The 17,013-nt window shown below is 42.5% G+C and overlaps 1 pseudogene; it reads left to right on the top strand.

The window, feature by feature from the left end:
- The first annotated feature begins 613 nt into the window (after positions 1 to 613).
- LOC144790867 (uncharacterized) lies at positions 614 to 13,954 on the top strand (annotated as a pseudogene).
- Positions 13,955 to 17,013: the final 3,059 nt, after the last annotated feature.

Below are 17,013 nucleotides of genomic sequence, written 5' to 3'. Positions count from 1 at the left end.
AAGGGGCCATGCGGTCCCCCTCTTTATAATTTCTTTTGCTTTTGTTTTAAAAATTGAAGGCACGCCCGTGGGATGGGGTCCCCGGGGCCGAATGTGGACAAGGAAAGGGAGGCCACACGGCCCTACTTCCTTAATATTTTTTTTTTTAAAGAAAGAGTTAATGTCCCGGGAATGGGGTTCCCGGGGTGACTTTCGAATATTGGAAGTGTTTTTTTTTCTTTAGAGTTTAGAGTCGCAACCCCAACGCGGGTCTCAGCGCTGCCATCGTGTAACATCACGTCGGATCCACAGTTCGCCCTTAAACAAATAATTTAGTAGCCTATAATTTAGATGGTAATGTGTTGTGTTTGTTAAGTTTTTTTTAAAAGGGAGTGTGGTTGAAGTTAATGAGAAGATTAAAATTAATAGAGTTACTAAAAATGTATAAAAGGTCAAATTAAAAGTTAAACATGTAAAGTGTATTGTGTTGTAGTACATTGAATTCATGCTTTTGTTTTGTGAATTCACGACATGTTTGTGAACCTTGAAAATATTAAAAAAGAGTATGTATGCTAAAAAAAATAAGATTCACTGTTAGGCCCTTGTTTTCATTATGACTTTCTGTTCGCCATCTCACTAGAGCAGCAGCATGCCTCCCAAAGATGATAAAAAGAAAAAGGATGCGGGCAAGTCTGCCAAGAAGGACAATTATCCAGTCAACAAATCTGGCGGTAAAGCCAAGAAGAAGTGGTTCAAAGGTAAAGTGAGAGACAACCTTGTAGTGTAGTTCCTATAGTCCCAATAGGCTCTGCGCATTGGAATACTATATTCAGCAGTGTAGACGTAGGACTGAGGTCAACTAGGTTTCTACTGACTATATTAGACTTAAGTTTTTTGCCAGCTAGCTCAGAGTTCACTAGAAACTTTCTCGAATAAGCGAGGAGGAGTTTAACCTCCCTGGATAGACAAGAAGGGATTTCGTTTCTGACAACCATAAAACATGACAACTTTGCTCTCCCTGAATAAGAGTATATCTCCAGAGTCGTGTGAAAACAAAAGACAGCTATTTCACTCAGTCAAAGGTGCGTACTTAGTTTCACCAGATTGCAGAGAAAAAGAGAGACGGGCGTTTTCAATAAAAGGTGTTATTTATTGAGCAGTCTCTTTCCTCATACAAGAGAAATGAATTGCTACAATTGCAATACTTGTAGTAAAGTAAAGTGCATACAGTAAAAGCAGGATTATGAAATAATACCGTAAAAGCATGGATATGGTTTCTTAGCCATATGATACTTTAAAATGGATAAAATAGATACATACATATATACATTGACTAATCGTACTCAACTGGTGCTTCTAACTACGCCTACCCCGGTGTACCTGACCTAAGCCTAATACGTGGAGGGAGTAAGTAAGTAGCAGTTTAAGTTAAGTTTGTTTTGCCAAGAATCTGACTCAAGAATTCTCTGTAAGGGTTTAGTCAGTTCAGTACCTGGGTATTAGAAGGCAGGAGGGCTGGTATCTCTCTCTCAGGACTCGGTATCCCAGTCACCCTCAAGGGTAAGCTGAAAACGCCGGAGGCTGGATTTCTCGGCAAGAGAAAAGACAGCGTCTTTCTCAGCGTGTCAAAAGGGAGGGGCAGCGCCGTGGGCTCTCGCATCAGCTGGGCTCTCAGGCAAGTAGTAGCTGCTCCAGATTCATCACCACAGTGTGTTTGATTAAGGCAACGTTGGTATATTTATACCTGAAAGGTGCCGGGTTTGACGTAAGGCTGGACATAAGACGTCAATAAAGATGTCACTAAGAACTCGTCGTTCTTACAGTGCTTTACAGGAGTTCTCAGACGAAATCAAAACAAAGCAGCGGGGATTTCCCAGGTTGCTGGAGGCTTGGATTTGTTTAAGAACTCGGTGTGCTTTCTAGGGGGCTGGAGGAATAGGCTTGCTTAATGTGACAGCATGCGCTATGACTAAATTATGAAACGGGTTTCTATGCCGTTGTAGGGATATTATTGATTTATAACCGGACAAGGGCAAAGAATAGGAATATCGATTCAGGTACCTAGATAAACACACTACAACCTGAACAACTTGGTCCTGTTTGACAAAGCTGCCTACGACAAACTGTGCAAAGAGGTGCCCAACTACAAGCTGATCACTCCTGCCGTGGTGTCAGGAGGCTGAAGATCTGAGGCTCCTTGGCCCAGCTGCACTTCAAAAGTTACTCAACAAAGGTTTGATTAAACTGGTGTCGGAATCGAAGCACAGAGCTCAAATGATCTATACTCAGAACACAAAGGGAGACGATGCACCCACAGGATGCTTAGTCTGTTTTAATGTAAATTTGTGTTCATTATGACTTTGTTGGAGCTACATGTAAGTGCGGATGCACAGCTTTAGGTTGTTAAGAAAGACTTTGTTTCCTTGATCTGTGAAGTGTACTCCATCATTTCTGTAGATGTCATCGATATCAAAACGTATATTGTTGTTGTAGATGGAGCCCATCCTATGGTCTCTCAGGTAAGCAGAAACAGCTTTATTGACATTTTTCCTAGCTTTCTCAATCTGTGTACAGAATTGATTGGACCACTTCCATTTCTGTCCTTGGTATATATCAGACAGTTTGAAGCAAAAGCAACATCAATTTTGCAAAGGTGTCCTTCGTTAGCATTTCCAGACCTACCCCAGTCAATGTGCCTAGGTCATTTCCACCATAATACACAATCATGTGATCACTGTGTTGGAGATGCAAAAAGGTTTTAACCAAAGGCATTACTTGGTGACACTTTAGTCCTCTCTGTGGAATCCATTAATATCCACATTTTGTAAAGTTAGGTCTTTGTCAATACCTCTGCGTTCAGCATACCTTTTACGCCAGAAAACATACCTGTGCCCAACAATCTATACTGTAAGCATCTTGAAGGGTTGTCTGGAAGTAATGAAAAGATGTATGTAGCTGAGGTAGTCAGTTTGTAAAATGAGAGGTACCTAAAATGGTGGAAAAGATGCTGTTTTTTTAAAAGCAGAGAATTGATTGGCTGTTTAAGAAAATTGTATAATAAAAAATAGAGAGCATGTTACTTTCTTAAAAATGCATGTTTCTTATTGGTTAGTAAAAACTGTTTGAAAGGTACAGTAGAGAGGATAAGGTCATAATTTTCAAAAGTCAACCACACCTGCCGTTTGCATTTGTAACCTTGTGTGCTGAACTTGAAAATATGATGAACTTGTGATCTGTTAATTCAGTTGAATGTTCCATGAACTGTTACTATGGAAATTGGCATTAAGCAGAATGGGGGAAGGGTTGAATGTTTTCTGTGGTTCTAAAATATGGAATTGTAATTTATATATAAGTGATATGTTATTAAAGTAAGATTTCCCAAGTCAGTACTATCTTTAGAAGTGGTGTGTTCTTAAACAATTGTGATATTTTTGTTTTTAATATATTTTTGAACTCCTGTATGGATTTGTTGCTCCATTGTGTTGGTGCACGTGGAGTTGAGAACCATTTAGGGCATTTTTAGAAGTCAGTTAGTAAGGGCTATTATGTCTAACCAATAGAAACGTGTTTTACAATTTGAAATTAGGTAGGAAACAATGTGATTTGTTACTTACATTTATTTCTGTTGAGAAAGAGAGGGAATGTTTGCCATTACTGGTTTTACCTTAGTGAGAGTGGTGCATTACATTGATTGTGTGCATAAGAACATCTTTTATGAGTTTGTGATATTTCCTATTCTACAAATCAATTTGGAAGGTGAGTTATAAATGTGTGAGGTGTATTATGTATTAGATTTATTTTTATTCAAGAATTGTGATGTTTAGAATATATTATTAAATGTAGCGATGTGTATTGTAGTTTGTTTTAATGTACTTAAATGATGCTTGAAATAGATTCTGTACAGTAATACGTATATATTCAAAGATGAATTAGTGTTTATGGTAGTTTGTTTTAGTGTGTATAAATGTACATTTGAAGTATACTGCATCATTTTAGGTGTCGTTTTCAAATTGGAAGTGCAGTCTGTCAAGTTTTAAGGTGTGCATGGTCTTGCGTCCGAAGTATGTCTCTACTTGTATTTCTATTTTCATATGTCTTACATATTTGAAGGTGTATGATGTATAACAAATAGGTGTTGTTGCTTTTTATGTGGTAGGCTCAAGACTGAGTAGTAGTAGAATGGTGAAAATGCAGCACAAAAGTGTGTTTAAAAGATGTTGACATAAGGTATTATGATTAGGGTACTTTTCATAAGTCTCTAGAAAGGTACAGTTGAAATATGCTGCATAATGTTTGGTGTTTGCTTGAAATTGGAAGTTTGTTCTGTGAACTCTCGAGGTGTGCATAGTGTAGTGACAGAAGAAAGTCTGTACTACGAGATATATTCTTATATGTATATGTATCAGAAGATGCTAGATGTATAAAAACACATGTATGCATCTATTTGTATATTTTTCTTTTATATATAATGGTGCTAGAAACAGTTATAGAAATATGCATGTATGCTTTCAGGAATATGTTGAGACTTATAGCAGAGACATGTGAAGGGTACCTGGTTTATATTTGGCTAGTTGTAACATTATAAGTAGTTGTGGAATGGTAAAGCAGCAGCACACAAGTGAAGTTTGAGATATGTTTGTAAAGATATTATTTATTAGAGTAATTTGTATGAGTAAATATGAAGTGCAGTCTGTCAAGTTTTAAGTTTAAGGTCTCCTTAGTCTTGTTATTGCTATATGTCTGTACTTGCACATGTGTTCTCATGTCTGCTATGCATGTGAAGATACAGGTATACATTTGTATATTTCGATATGAAGATGATTTTAAAAGGTAGAGACATATGCATGCATGCTTTTAACAATATGGAGAGTTACTGTTGAGTCATATAATAGACTGCTGTTTTATATATGGCTAGGTCCAACATTCATGCAGTTTCAAAAACACCCAAGCACTACCCATGTAGTCTTCTAATCATCCAGGTATGCACTGCTGCAATCACCAGGCACTACCCTTGCAGTCATGCAATCACGCAAGCACTACTTATGCACTTATTTCCCCTGTACTGATGTAATCACCAAAGTATTAGCTATACACTGCTTCAATCACCCAGGCACTACCCCTGCACTCCTCCTATCACACTGTCAGTATCTATGCACTCCTCCAATTACACAGCCACTACCAATGCTATTATGCAATCAATCAGGCAGTACCCTAGCATTCTTCCAATCACCCAGATACTACTCTTATTCTCGTACAATCACCAGTAATGCAATCACTTAGGTACTAACTGAGCAGTTATGCAATCACCAAGGTATTATCCCTGCAGTCATGCAATCAGATATGTAATACGAAAGCACTCCTTCAATCATCCAGGCAGTACCCATGCAGGTATATAATGACCCAGGCACTAATGTTACACTCTTCAAATCACCCAGTCACTACCCAGACATTTCTCTACACTTATGCAGTCGTCCAGATATTGCTCATGCACTCCTCCAAGTACCCACCCATTACCTCTGCACTTATACAATCACCTAGGCATTACCCATACACGTTTATAATTACCCAGGCACTACCCTTGCACTCCTCCAATCACCCAGGCACCATTTCTGTACTCATGTAATTACCCAGGAAGTACCTATAGACTTATAATATCACCCAGACACTACTTATGAACTAACCCTGCAGTCATGCAATCACAAAGGGTCTACCTATGCACTCATGTAATTACCCAGGCACTACCCTCACAGTTGTGAAATCACCCATGACCTACTGTTGCACTCATCTATTCACCTAGGCACTACTCAATGACTCATCTATGCCTTCAGTTGCTATTCATACACTTATCCAAGTACTCAACGTCTACGTGTGCACTCATGCAATTAAATACTCACTATCCATGCATTCTTCCAATCACCCAGGCACTACCCTTGCACTCATACAATCATCCAAGCTCTACTCATGGAGTTATGCAATCACTCAAGCAGATCCATTACATGTCTCAGTTGTAGGTTTCGCTATATTCCTGACATTTTATATACATATTTCTTTTAGATATGATGATGATTTGAAAAGGTAGAGACATATGTATGCATGCTTTTAACAATATGGAAAGACTTACAGGTGAGTCAGTAATCGTCTGCTGCTTTACATTTTTCTGAGCCCAACACTCATGTAGTTTTAAAAACACCTTTGTACTACCCATGCAGTCTTCCAATGATCTAGGCACTACATATGCACTGCTTCAATCACCCAGCCATTACTCATGCATTCATGCAATCACCTAAGCACTACATATGTAGTCTTCCAATCACCTAGCCACTATCCATGCACTTATATATTCTCTCAGGCACTTCTTCAATTATTCAGGCACTACCCTTGTACCTATATATTCACTCAACCAATACTCATGCACTTATAAAATCACCCAGGCACTACCTTTCCACTCCTCCAATCACTCAGCCACTACCTCAGTACTTCTGCATCACTCAAGCAGTACCCATGCACTTATAAAATCACCTTGGTACTTTCTATGTACCTATGTAATCCCCAGAATGTACCCCTGCAGTCATGCAATCAATCAGGCATTAGCTATGTACATCTTTAATCCCCCAAAGGTTACTCCTGTACTCATGCAATCACCAATGCAGTAGCTATACACTGCTTCAATCACCCAGGCACTACCCTTGCACTCTTCCAAATCACCCAGGCACTACCAATACACTCATACAACCATCCAGACATTACCCCTGCACTAAAGTAATCACCCAGACATTATTCATGCACTCCTATAATCACTCACACACTACTTCGGCACTCCATGCAATGACCTAGGCGTTACCGAAGAACTCCTTAAATCCCCTAGCCATTACTCATACACTCATGTAATGACCCAGGCACTATCCTTGCAGTTCTCCAATCACGCAGGCACTACTTCTGTACTCATGCAATTACCCACGCAGTAATCATACACTTATAAAATTACCCAGACACTATTTATGTACTACCCCTGAAGTCTTGCAGTCATGCAGACTCTATCTATGCACTCATAAAATAACCCAGGGACTGCTCTAGTAGTGGTAGAATCACCCAGGCCCTAATGTTGCAATCATCTATTCCCCTAGGCACTACTAGATGACTCATCTATGCCTTCAGGTAGCATTTATAAACTTATCCATGCACTCAACCTCTATGTTTGCACCCATGCAATTAGCCAGTCATTATCCATCCTCTCAACCAATTACCCAGCAAATACCCTTGGACTTATACAATCAGTCACGCACTACCCATGAAGTTTTGTAATCAATCAGGCAGACCTATTACTTGTGTCTGTTATAGGTTTCACTATATTCTTGAAATATTGTATTCATATGTCTGAACCATTTCCTAGTAAAGTCCACATTTGTAAAGCGCACAATCACCCGTAAGGGTCTCTAGGCGCTGGGGGGCCGTCGGGAAGATTAAGCGAGCTATTGCCCAGAGTCACATGGTGCTGGGCTGACCTGCTGCCGGAGCCGGGGATCGAACCGTGGTCCCCAGATTCCAGCGTCAGCCGCCCTGGCCGCGGCGCCACACCTCCTAGCAAATTAATACATAAAAGTAATATACAAATAGATGTTTTATACATCTATCAACTTCACATGTATGATATGTATCAAAATAAATATGCACGTAGAGATATATCTCAGTTACAAGATTATAAAGCGTTTAACATTTGAGAGATTGCACTTTACATATAAAACAGACACATAGGTTTATGTGGCATACTTCAAGTGAACTTTTCCACATATTCTTACAAACTACCATAATCAGTCACCGAACTTATCTTTAACATCAGTTTTCTACTGCTACTGCTTCACTATTCCACTACTAGTTAGGTATTGAGCATAGCTAAGGCCAAAGCAGCAATCTTTGATATGTCTCTGCTGTTCGTCTTACAATCTTCCTCAGACTGTGCATGCATATGACCGTACCTTTTAGTAGTGCACCACATATAAAAGAAGGATAGAAATAGATGTATACTTGTGTTTTACACATGTAGCATCTTCAGATGAATAACACATATCAAAGTATATGATTAAGCAAAGATATATGTTCATACACACCTACATTTATGTGGCGTACAAACATCTGCATGAATGATTTCAGGAAGATGGTCACACTCACAACATACATATGTGATAGGTTGCTATTTATATTTGTCTGTGAAAGGTTTACCATATAAGCAAATTAGCTATTGTTAAAAAAAGTAATGTTTGTAAAAAAACTCAAGGTACTAAGGGGCCTATTAGGATGGCGGACGGACCTGCGTCCGTCCGCCACCCCCGAGGTGGAGGGAACGTCCGCAGGGGCTGTGGCGTTCCCTCCATGCAGATTAGGATGTGACCGCCATCCTGGCGGTCACATACCCTATGTTTGACATTGCGGCGGGTGCTGCTTGAAGCAGCGCCCGCCGCAAGGTTAAAAGTGCATGCTTTGCATATGCATGCACAAAGCGGCAGGCATCGCGCGATGCCTGCCGCTTTGTGCAAGCATATGCAGGGGATTACCATAGGTACACCCCCCACCCCCAAACACCCCCCACACAACGAGCCCCCAAAAACGGAAGACCACATGCTTTTCCACGGCAGAAAAGCATGTCTTCTGCTCCATCCTAATATGGCTGGCGGTGTCTGATAGACACCGCCACCATATCAGAGCTTTTCCGCCACGGTTGGAATGTGACCGCGGCAGAAAAGCGGCGGACGGTCTTCCTGACCCACCAGCCATCCTAATCTGGCGGTGGGTCTTTGGAGCCACCGCAGCGGTCAGTCCGCATCCTCCGGAGGATGCGGATTCACCGCGATCCTAATCGGCCCCTTAGATTGGTTCTGAGGAGGACAAGTATTGGTGGATTACCATTGACCATACTAACAACGGAAAACTACCTGTCACCTCTGACATTAGGTCTGATCACAGCTCAGATTCGTGCAATGATAATGCAATTTCCAGTTTTCATGTAAATCAGAGTTCTTCCATTTGCACTGACAGAGTTAGCAGTTTTGGTTGTTAAACCCAGGAAACTTGAAGACTATGTTTGTGTTACCTACATTTGATATATGTTTTTTTTCTTCATTTTAAATATTATAATGGGAGGATAGGCGTATGTTTAGTTTAATAAAGAAGAGGGATTTGTAGTAATGTATCTTTAATAGATTGTAGAGTTTACAATGTTAGTTCACTCTATATGCTGCATGTGATAACATAGAATGTATTGTAGACAGACGCGGTGAAGCAGTGGATGTGCTTACACCTGAACACCTGTGCTGTCTGAGGTTGTCAATAAACTTCAAGAATTACTTTCGTTGGTATTATTCATCTTTACACTTATCTTTCTAGAAAATTCCCAATGTAGATTTTATCTCACTAGGACCCGATTAAGTACTGTACTTTTTTTGGGGGCATTACCAGTCCAAGGAGGATGGTCTGATAACCTTTCTCCATGTCTGTGTGACAATATTTCTGTGCAAGGCACCTTGCACTTTTTACCTTTTTGTACACTTTATGAATCCTCAAGAGTAAGGTTCAGTGCCCTTATTGTGCATGCACAGTTTTAATTCATTTCAAGAAGCTTTTAGATGTTTAATTAATTTTGAAACCCCTGAAATGTGTCATTCCCTGATACGTTGTTATTAGAGAACCACTTCATATTCAAAAGTGGAATGGCTAGCATTCTTTTCATGATGTTTGGGCCTGGGATGATTTTATTTTATTTTATTTTATTTTTAACGTGATGAAGTATGCTGCTGCATTAATTGGACGTATTGTACAGTTAACTGTATTATGTTTAATTCTTTTTTGGCTGTGTAAGCCAAATAAAGATGTTAGAATCTGAATCTGACAAATTAGGCTTTCAATGCCCACAAACAAGTCTTGACTGACTGCATGGAGAATCAATACTGTAGAGAGCATTCATGTTTTTGTAGGTGGCATGAGCCTTGCAAATTTCTCCCACAAACAGGTTACATTTGCTCTCTTACAATGTGACAAAGTTGGAATAGAGAAGAAGAAAAAGGCAGACAACATACTTGCAAAACAATTGTGATGCTCAGGTTATTTTCGTCTCTTCAGCCTCTATTCTCTAATCAATGCCTGTTGCAACCATATAGCAAATGCATTCTTTTACATGGTAACCATGGGAGCATACTGCCCCTTCTTGCCTGAGTGAAATACCAGCATTTTTATAATATGTCTTCTCTATTGATTAATTTTCCACTAGACAGAGAGCATAAGGAGTCAGACAGTCAGTCAAAGATGATCTAATTTGTAAGTGATAATACATTTCGCCTGTACCCTAAATCACTTCACTCTCACATTGGTGGCATTTTACTATCATATGGATATTTGATTTGCAGTACTTGTCTATAGATCATGTGTATTAGACAGTGTAAAATTATTATAAACAAGTCATCAGATAATATATAGATCATATATCCTTACAAATCCCTATCCTGTTGGTCTATTCCCTACTCAAGACCCCCTAATGGGGATCTGGGAGGCAGCAAACCACAAGTTGGTCTGCCTTCTGGGGTTTTCAGAGAAGTGGTGCAGTCAAGAGTTATTTTTGGGCTATGTACAAAGCCCAACATATATAGGGGATGCATTTTTGGGTGCCAGACACCATTGTATTGTGGTAGCATGGTGGCTGGTACAGAGGGTGGTAGAAGCAGGGGCAGTTGAGGGGAGGCCCATATCTGGGAGTACAGTCAGCGTTTCGACTGTAAAGCCTCCTAGCAAGGTCGATGGGAGGGTAAGCCAGATTGGAATGGGAGTGGTTTACAGAGCAGTGTCATGATGGGGAAAACGACCAGGTCGATAGGCTGGAGTTTTGGTTGGGGCCACTGCACCCCACCACATAGCTGGGCATCAAAGGGGTGCTGGAACTCCACAGAAGGGGAAGTTAATTTTTACCAGTACACTGGATCATGCCTCTCTTTTTCAAGTTGGCATGTGTTTTGGGGGGCCAGACTCGGGAGAGCTAGGTTCAGCTCAACGGCCCCAAGGGGAAGACAAAGTACAGCCATGTGCGGCTAGCTGGAATCTCATGTTGGACGGCAACATCACTGACACAGGAGGGTCCAGCACAACCTCGGCTGTGCAACCGGTGGAAGGATTCAGTGCATACTCCGCTGGGCAGGATTACGGGACTATGCGTCCCACATCTGTATGAAGATGGGGAGGGCAATGTATGGCCCTCCTGGATAGGTGTTTAAGTGATCCAAAGACTCAAATGCTTGACCCGTTTCAGGGCAGGTTTTATACAAGTGTACGCAGAGAGTCATAGTTGCAGTGAGAGCATTCAGTACTAGACTATGATGAAGAAAGTCTGGAGGAGTGGGAGCTATGGAACAGCACCGAGAGACAGGCAGAAGAATTACAATGGTGGGAAGATGGAGCTCGGCGGGTCCTCTAATCAATCTGCACGAGTATTTTCCAGGAATCATAGGCATGACAGCAGTTAGCAGGACAGGACAGGACTTGGAAGCCTCAGATGGTGGCAAAGCGGCTGGCCCCCGAGTGAACACTGACTGTGGCGCTGGTAAGCAGAAGAAATATGAGTCACACAACTCAGGTAATGTTGGGCCAAAAGGGAGCAGAGGCAATGAAAAGTAGAGCAGCTGGGAGGCATGAAAAAAATCGTGTCTGTTGGGGTCGTGGCTAAAGAGCCTCTCAAATGTGGGGAGGCCCACATAAAGATGGTGTCTTTTGGGGTTGAGGCTGGTGAGTCTCAATATGGCTGGGAGGCCTTCTTAAGGAAACGTTGGTATGTGTGGGACACAGGAGGTGGTACAGAGAACCACCATGTGCACACAGACAAAGACAGGTCACTGAAAATGGCGGTGAGCAGGACAAGAAAGAAAAATTGCCAGGGACGGAGACTGGGGTAATGGACGTGGTACATGGTGTTAAACAAGGGCAGGTACAGTCGGGCGATGTGAACAAAGACTCGGGTGACAAGCTAGAGAGTAAGGAAGTAAAATTACAAAAATTACCTTACATGGGGACATTCAAGCCCTTGGGCGCACATCTCATGCAGTCGACTAAGGAGAACATTTGGAAGGGAGAGTATGTCGAGATTTTAAAACTCCTATATCGGGTATTGAGGTCCAAAGAGGGTTCAAAGGAGGAAGAGTTGTAAGTGTCTAAGTGGCTAAGAGTGCCTGTGGCAATAGAAAACTGGACAGCGCATTTCTTATTTATGAGAGGTCAGTGGCGCTCTTCAAATACATAGACGTAATTAGAAAGGCTCAATTGAATTACGGGGGCAATGCATGGGCACAGTACAATGAGGAATTCCAGGCCAGGTTAGTGGTGGATTGGACAATTAGTGGTGGGAGCTGGACACCGACTTGTGGAAGCAGACAATGGGCCTAGCGAAATTCTGCATTTTTTTTTTTACAGCTAGTGGGGGTTGCCGATTATGTACAAGGCATTTCAGGGGTGTCCCATCAGAGAAGGGAGTAGAGGGTAACAGCAAAAGCCAGGGGAACCAGGTCAGAGCATGCTGGGATTATGGCAAAGGCCTGTGCACAAGGCAACTTTGCACGTTTCGACAAAAGTGCTCGAAGTGCTAAGACAGACATCCTTTGGTCACATGCTTTAGTTCAGGAAGAATCAGCTTTGGGCAGCAGCAAAGGATGCCAGGTGGTCAGCAAGGGACACATCGAAGGCATCACTTTGGTCAGGCAACGGGCTTTAGGTCAGGTAGGAGGGCACTGGAATCTTGAGGGAAGCGCTCGTATTCCCATTAAATTGAACAGACTCACCTTTTGGCTTTTCCATTATAACAAGACTAAAGATGGCAGGTTACTATTTGGAGGTTTTACTTATGGGTTTAGACTTATTCACAATGGCCCGAGGGTGCTCCGCTGGGCCAGTAGCGGCTCTTGGAGGGAGTGCTGCCGGACGGTGATGCAGGGCAGGGGAGGGTTAGGTTGGGGGGTAGTAAACTCTGGATTATGGCCGAACGGAGGTAAGTATACATATAAATAAATAAAAATAATTTCATTGCGCACGCTGCATCACATTTGGCGATGCAGCGCGAGCAATGAAATTCATTTTATTTATTTATACATATACTTACCTCTGTGTGGCCGTATTCTGCAGTTTACTACCCCCTCCCCTGCCCTGCGTCACCGCCCGGCAGCACTTCCTCCAGGACCCGCTACTGCGCTGGGATCCTAACTTCAAATCTGTGACTGAACATGTCAGGTTGAAATTGCACAAGGAGGGTAGGATGACAGGTGGTTTTGATGACTGGCCAATGGAGGATCCTATTTCCTCCCCTTTTGGAGCAGTTCCTAAGAAGGAACGAGGGCAGTGTCGACTGATAAAGTAGCCGGAGGGTCAGTCTGTAAATTATTTCATTCCAGCAGAGCAAATATCAGTGACATATTCATCTGTCAATGAGGCCTTAGCTTTGGAGGAGAAGGTTGGATGGGGGAACTGATGGTGAAGAGCGGCATTAAATATGCCTTCCATGTGTTGCTGATACACCCTGCTAACTTTCAGCTGCAGGGAGGGTCAATGGTTTGTGGACAAGGCATTCCCAATGGGATATTCCATTTTGTTTGCATTGTTTGAGTGTTTTATCACATTCCTTCAATAGCAGATGAATATCTGGCACACAGGACATGACCTTATGATGCACTACTTGGATTACTTTGTCTTTGTTGGAGCCTCCAGTTCTGGGGACTGCCAAAGATCGCTGGATAGCTCTCGGATTCTAATGGCGGACTTAGGTGTTCCCTTGGCACAGGAGATGACAGTGGGTCCTAGTACTGTACAGTTTTTTCTTGGCATTGAGATTGACTCCATAGCAATTGAGGTCTGGCTTTCCGAGGACAAAAAGTTTAACATGCTAACCCTGTTGAATGCAATACTTGTAATCAGAAGGCAATGGTTAAAGAAATACAAGTATTGCTGGGCCATCTAACCTTTACCTGCAGTGTAGTGAGAGCGGGGAGGACTTTTTGTAGGCAGCTAGGCTTGTCGCTCTCGGGTCTGCCCTTGTCTCACCATCATGTTTTGTTGTCGGCTGGTTTAAAAGACGATTTGAGGATGAGGCGGGACTTCTGCAGTCCGTTAATGGGATTCAACTGACATCTTTAGCAGATATTGAATGGAACACACAAATATTTTCAGCCGCAGCAGGAAGCTGCGGCTTTGGCCTGTATTGGCCAGGACAGTGGTGCGCTGAGGAATGGGCAAAAACATGGAAGGCACGGAAGTGTACCATTGCTTTTTCAGAAATTTTTCCCCTGGTGGTACCAGTGATGCTTTGGGGGAAGCAGCTTTCTCACAAGCGACTTCTTTTCCTCATTGACAATATGTTCATGGTACAGGTAGTCAACAGACTGGCTGCCAGGGAGCCACAGTTGTGGCAGCTGCTCCAGGTCTTTGTATTGTACTGTTTGAAACTTGATATAACATTTAGAGCCTGACACATCCCGGTGTGGACAATGATATTGCCAATGCTTTGTCTCGTTCACAGTGGGAGAGGTTCCGTGGGCTGGCCACAGAGGCGGACCCGGAGAAGCCAATAATTCTACAGTAACTGTGATCAGTAGGAGAGAGAGGATGCTAAATTGGTAGCCGAGTCATTAGCCCTTTCTACGAGGCGGGCATAGCTCCAAACCTGGGTGGAATTTCTAGTGAGGGCCAGAAAGAGACCTCGGGGTGGGATAGGGTGGAAGACATAATACAATTGATTATGTCCCTCATAGAGAAGGGTCAGTCGAGGGTGACCATTGCAGGGAAGCTATTCCCCCTCAGTGGGGGAACTGGTGAAGAGAATGTTGGAGGGTTGGGCAAGAGAATCAGGGCCTAACTGATTTGGTCACTCAGCAAGGTGTGTTTGGGACATGTGGAAATGGTGCCGTTTTTGACCATTATGACCTGGATGTTCTTTGGGGCCTTTTGTGTATTGGAGTTACAAGGGGATAGTGGAGATGGGGATTACTCTGGGAAGATATGCTTTGCTTTTCAGGGACTATGGGATACATGTCTGGTTGCACTGACCAAAGGAGAGAGGGGAAAACTTCCTCTTGAAATATTACCCATCAGGGGGCATTTGTCTGGTGCATTGGGCGAAGGTTTTGTGGCTAAGGTGGGCATTGGAGGAGGGGTTTAGACACAATGATGGCAAGCTGGTTGCGGCTTTTCAGTTGCTGGTAGTTTTGGGTTCAATCAGGTTAGATCTGAGTGGGGTTGGGACTCACTCATTCAGGATTATGGGAAGTGACAAGAGGGAGTCAGCGGGGCTGCGGGTTCTAGGAGCATCATGGAAATAGGTAGAAGGACATTGGGCTGCTTTCATATATATGTCAGGGGGCAGGTAGATGGGGGATTGTTATGTCCAGTTTGTCAACTTTATTTCTTTTTCAGGTTCTGTTTCTGCTTTACAAGAGGAAGGGATGAAAATATGGATTGCGTGCCACCCCTTTGTGAAGTGGGGGGAGCGGCAAGTTAGGGCAAGCAGCTATGGCATGAATTTAGCGTTCTACATGATTTCTAATCCTTCATGTGGGTAGGAAGAGGAAGATGCATTGGAAAGTACTCATTATGTTTGTCTGAACAAGGTTTTGGTGGGCGTGAAATGTCCAGATGTGCACATTTTTCATTTGGGGTAAAATGACATGGTGGTCCAGAAAGGCTTGGAGCTTATCAAGATTATGAAAGAGGATACAAAGGAGATTCTCGGGGTTTGCGCGGGTTGTCACATTGTGCTGGCAGAATTTATTCCCAGGAGAGTATGGCTAAAGGCAGTCAAACCGTCTGTGATAGACACGGCTAGACAGAAGTTTACTAAGGAGATGAGAGTTTTCTCAGGGAAAGCGATAACGGCAGGATAGAGCATTCTGAACTCCGTTATGAGGATATTGCATTTTTCAGGGTAGACGGTGTGCATCTGTCCTTTTGGAGATGGAGCTTTATCTACTGCAGGTGAAGTTGGCTTTGGCCAAAGCATTGGGCGTTGAGTGACAAGGGAAATTTCCCGTAAGATACAGCTAAGGCTAGCGTTGGGGGGGAGAGAAAGGAGGGAGATGGGGGGTGATCCTCTTCCCCATTTTCGCAGGGTGGTGGTGGGCTGAGAAGTTGCCATGATTTACAGAAGTTCATTGTTTGTCAGCGGCAGTTCAGGCTGAAGGGGAACTGGTAGGAAGTTCACGCCTGGACGGCATATGAATTTCAACGTTAGATAGGAAGTTCAATGAGTTTCAAAGGGTAGTCAAGGTAGGAAAAGGAAAGAGATTTTAGAGGTCCCACTCACAGTTGATCAGCTGTCATACAAGTATGTTATAGAGGTTTGAAGTTGTTATGGGGGAGGGTTAATTTAGCTATGTCATACACTCCCCTTATGGTCCTTTTGATGTAAGCCTTAGTCCTATGAAACATCAACAAACCACCCTGTTCAACCAGCATTTGTCTGACTTTACAACACTTGCATGCTACCCACTCACTTACATAGTAAACCACTGATTATATTTTTGTCTCCATCGCACTCAGGCATTCTGCTCCTACAATTAAGTTTGAACCTCCGACCATTTTCTAATTCACAAGTCTGCTCAGCTCCCAACACATTACAATCCAGCCAATATATTTCTATTTTCATATGCAAAGTCCCCTTAGACACAATCCCTGCTAGTCTTTACCTAATGTATGGCCCGTGTAAATGTTACCTGCTGTTACCAAATTACCAATTATATTTCTGTCAATTTAAACTTTCACTCACTATCTTGGATTACACCAATGATATGCTCCCTCAAAGTCAAAACACCAATGTAACAAGCTACATATATGGAGTAAATTCTTCATCCAAAGAAACTTAAATCTTACAAAGCGATAACTAAAGCACTAACAGTTATTGTTGAGGAACCCAACCATGATTCATCTCAAAATTGGCCTCACCATGTTACCCTCATTGCTTGCCAATCTCTATGGTACCAGGACTTTTTAGGACAATGTAAATCTTGGAGGACATAAAATAACATA

This window comes from Lissotriton helveticus, chromosome 11, assembly GCF_964261635.1.
Source record: "Lissotriton helveticus chromosome 11, aLisHel1.1, whole genome shotgun sequence".
In the NCBI taxonomy this organism is placed as follows: Eukaryota; Metazoa; Chordata; class Amphibia; order Caudata; family Salamandridae; genus Lissotriton; species Lissotriton helveticus.
This window is presented reverse-complemented; position numbering and strand designations above follow the sequence as displayed.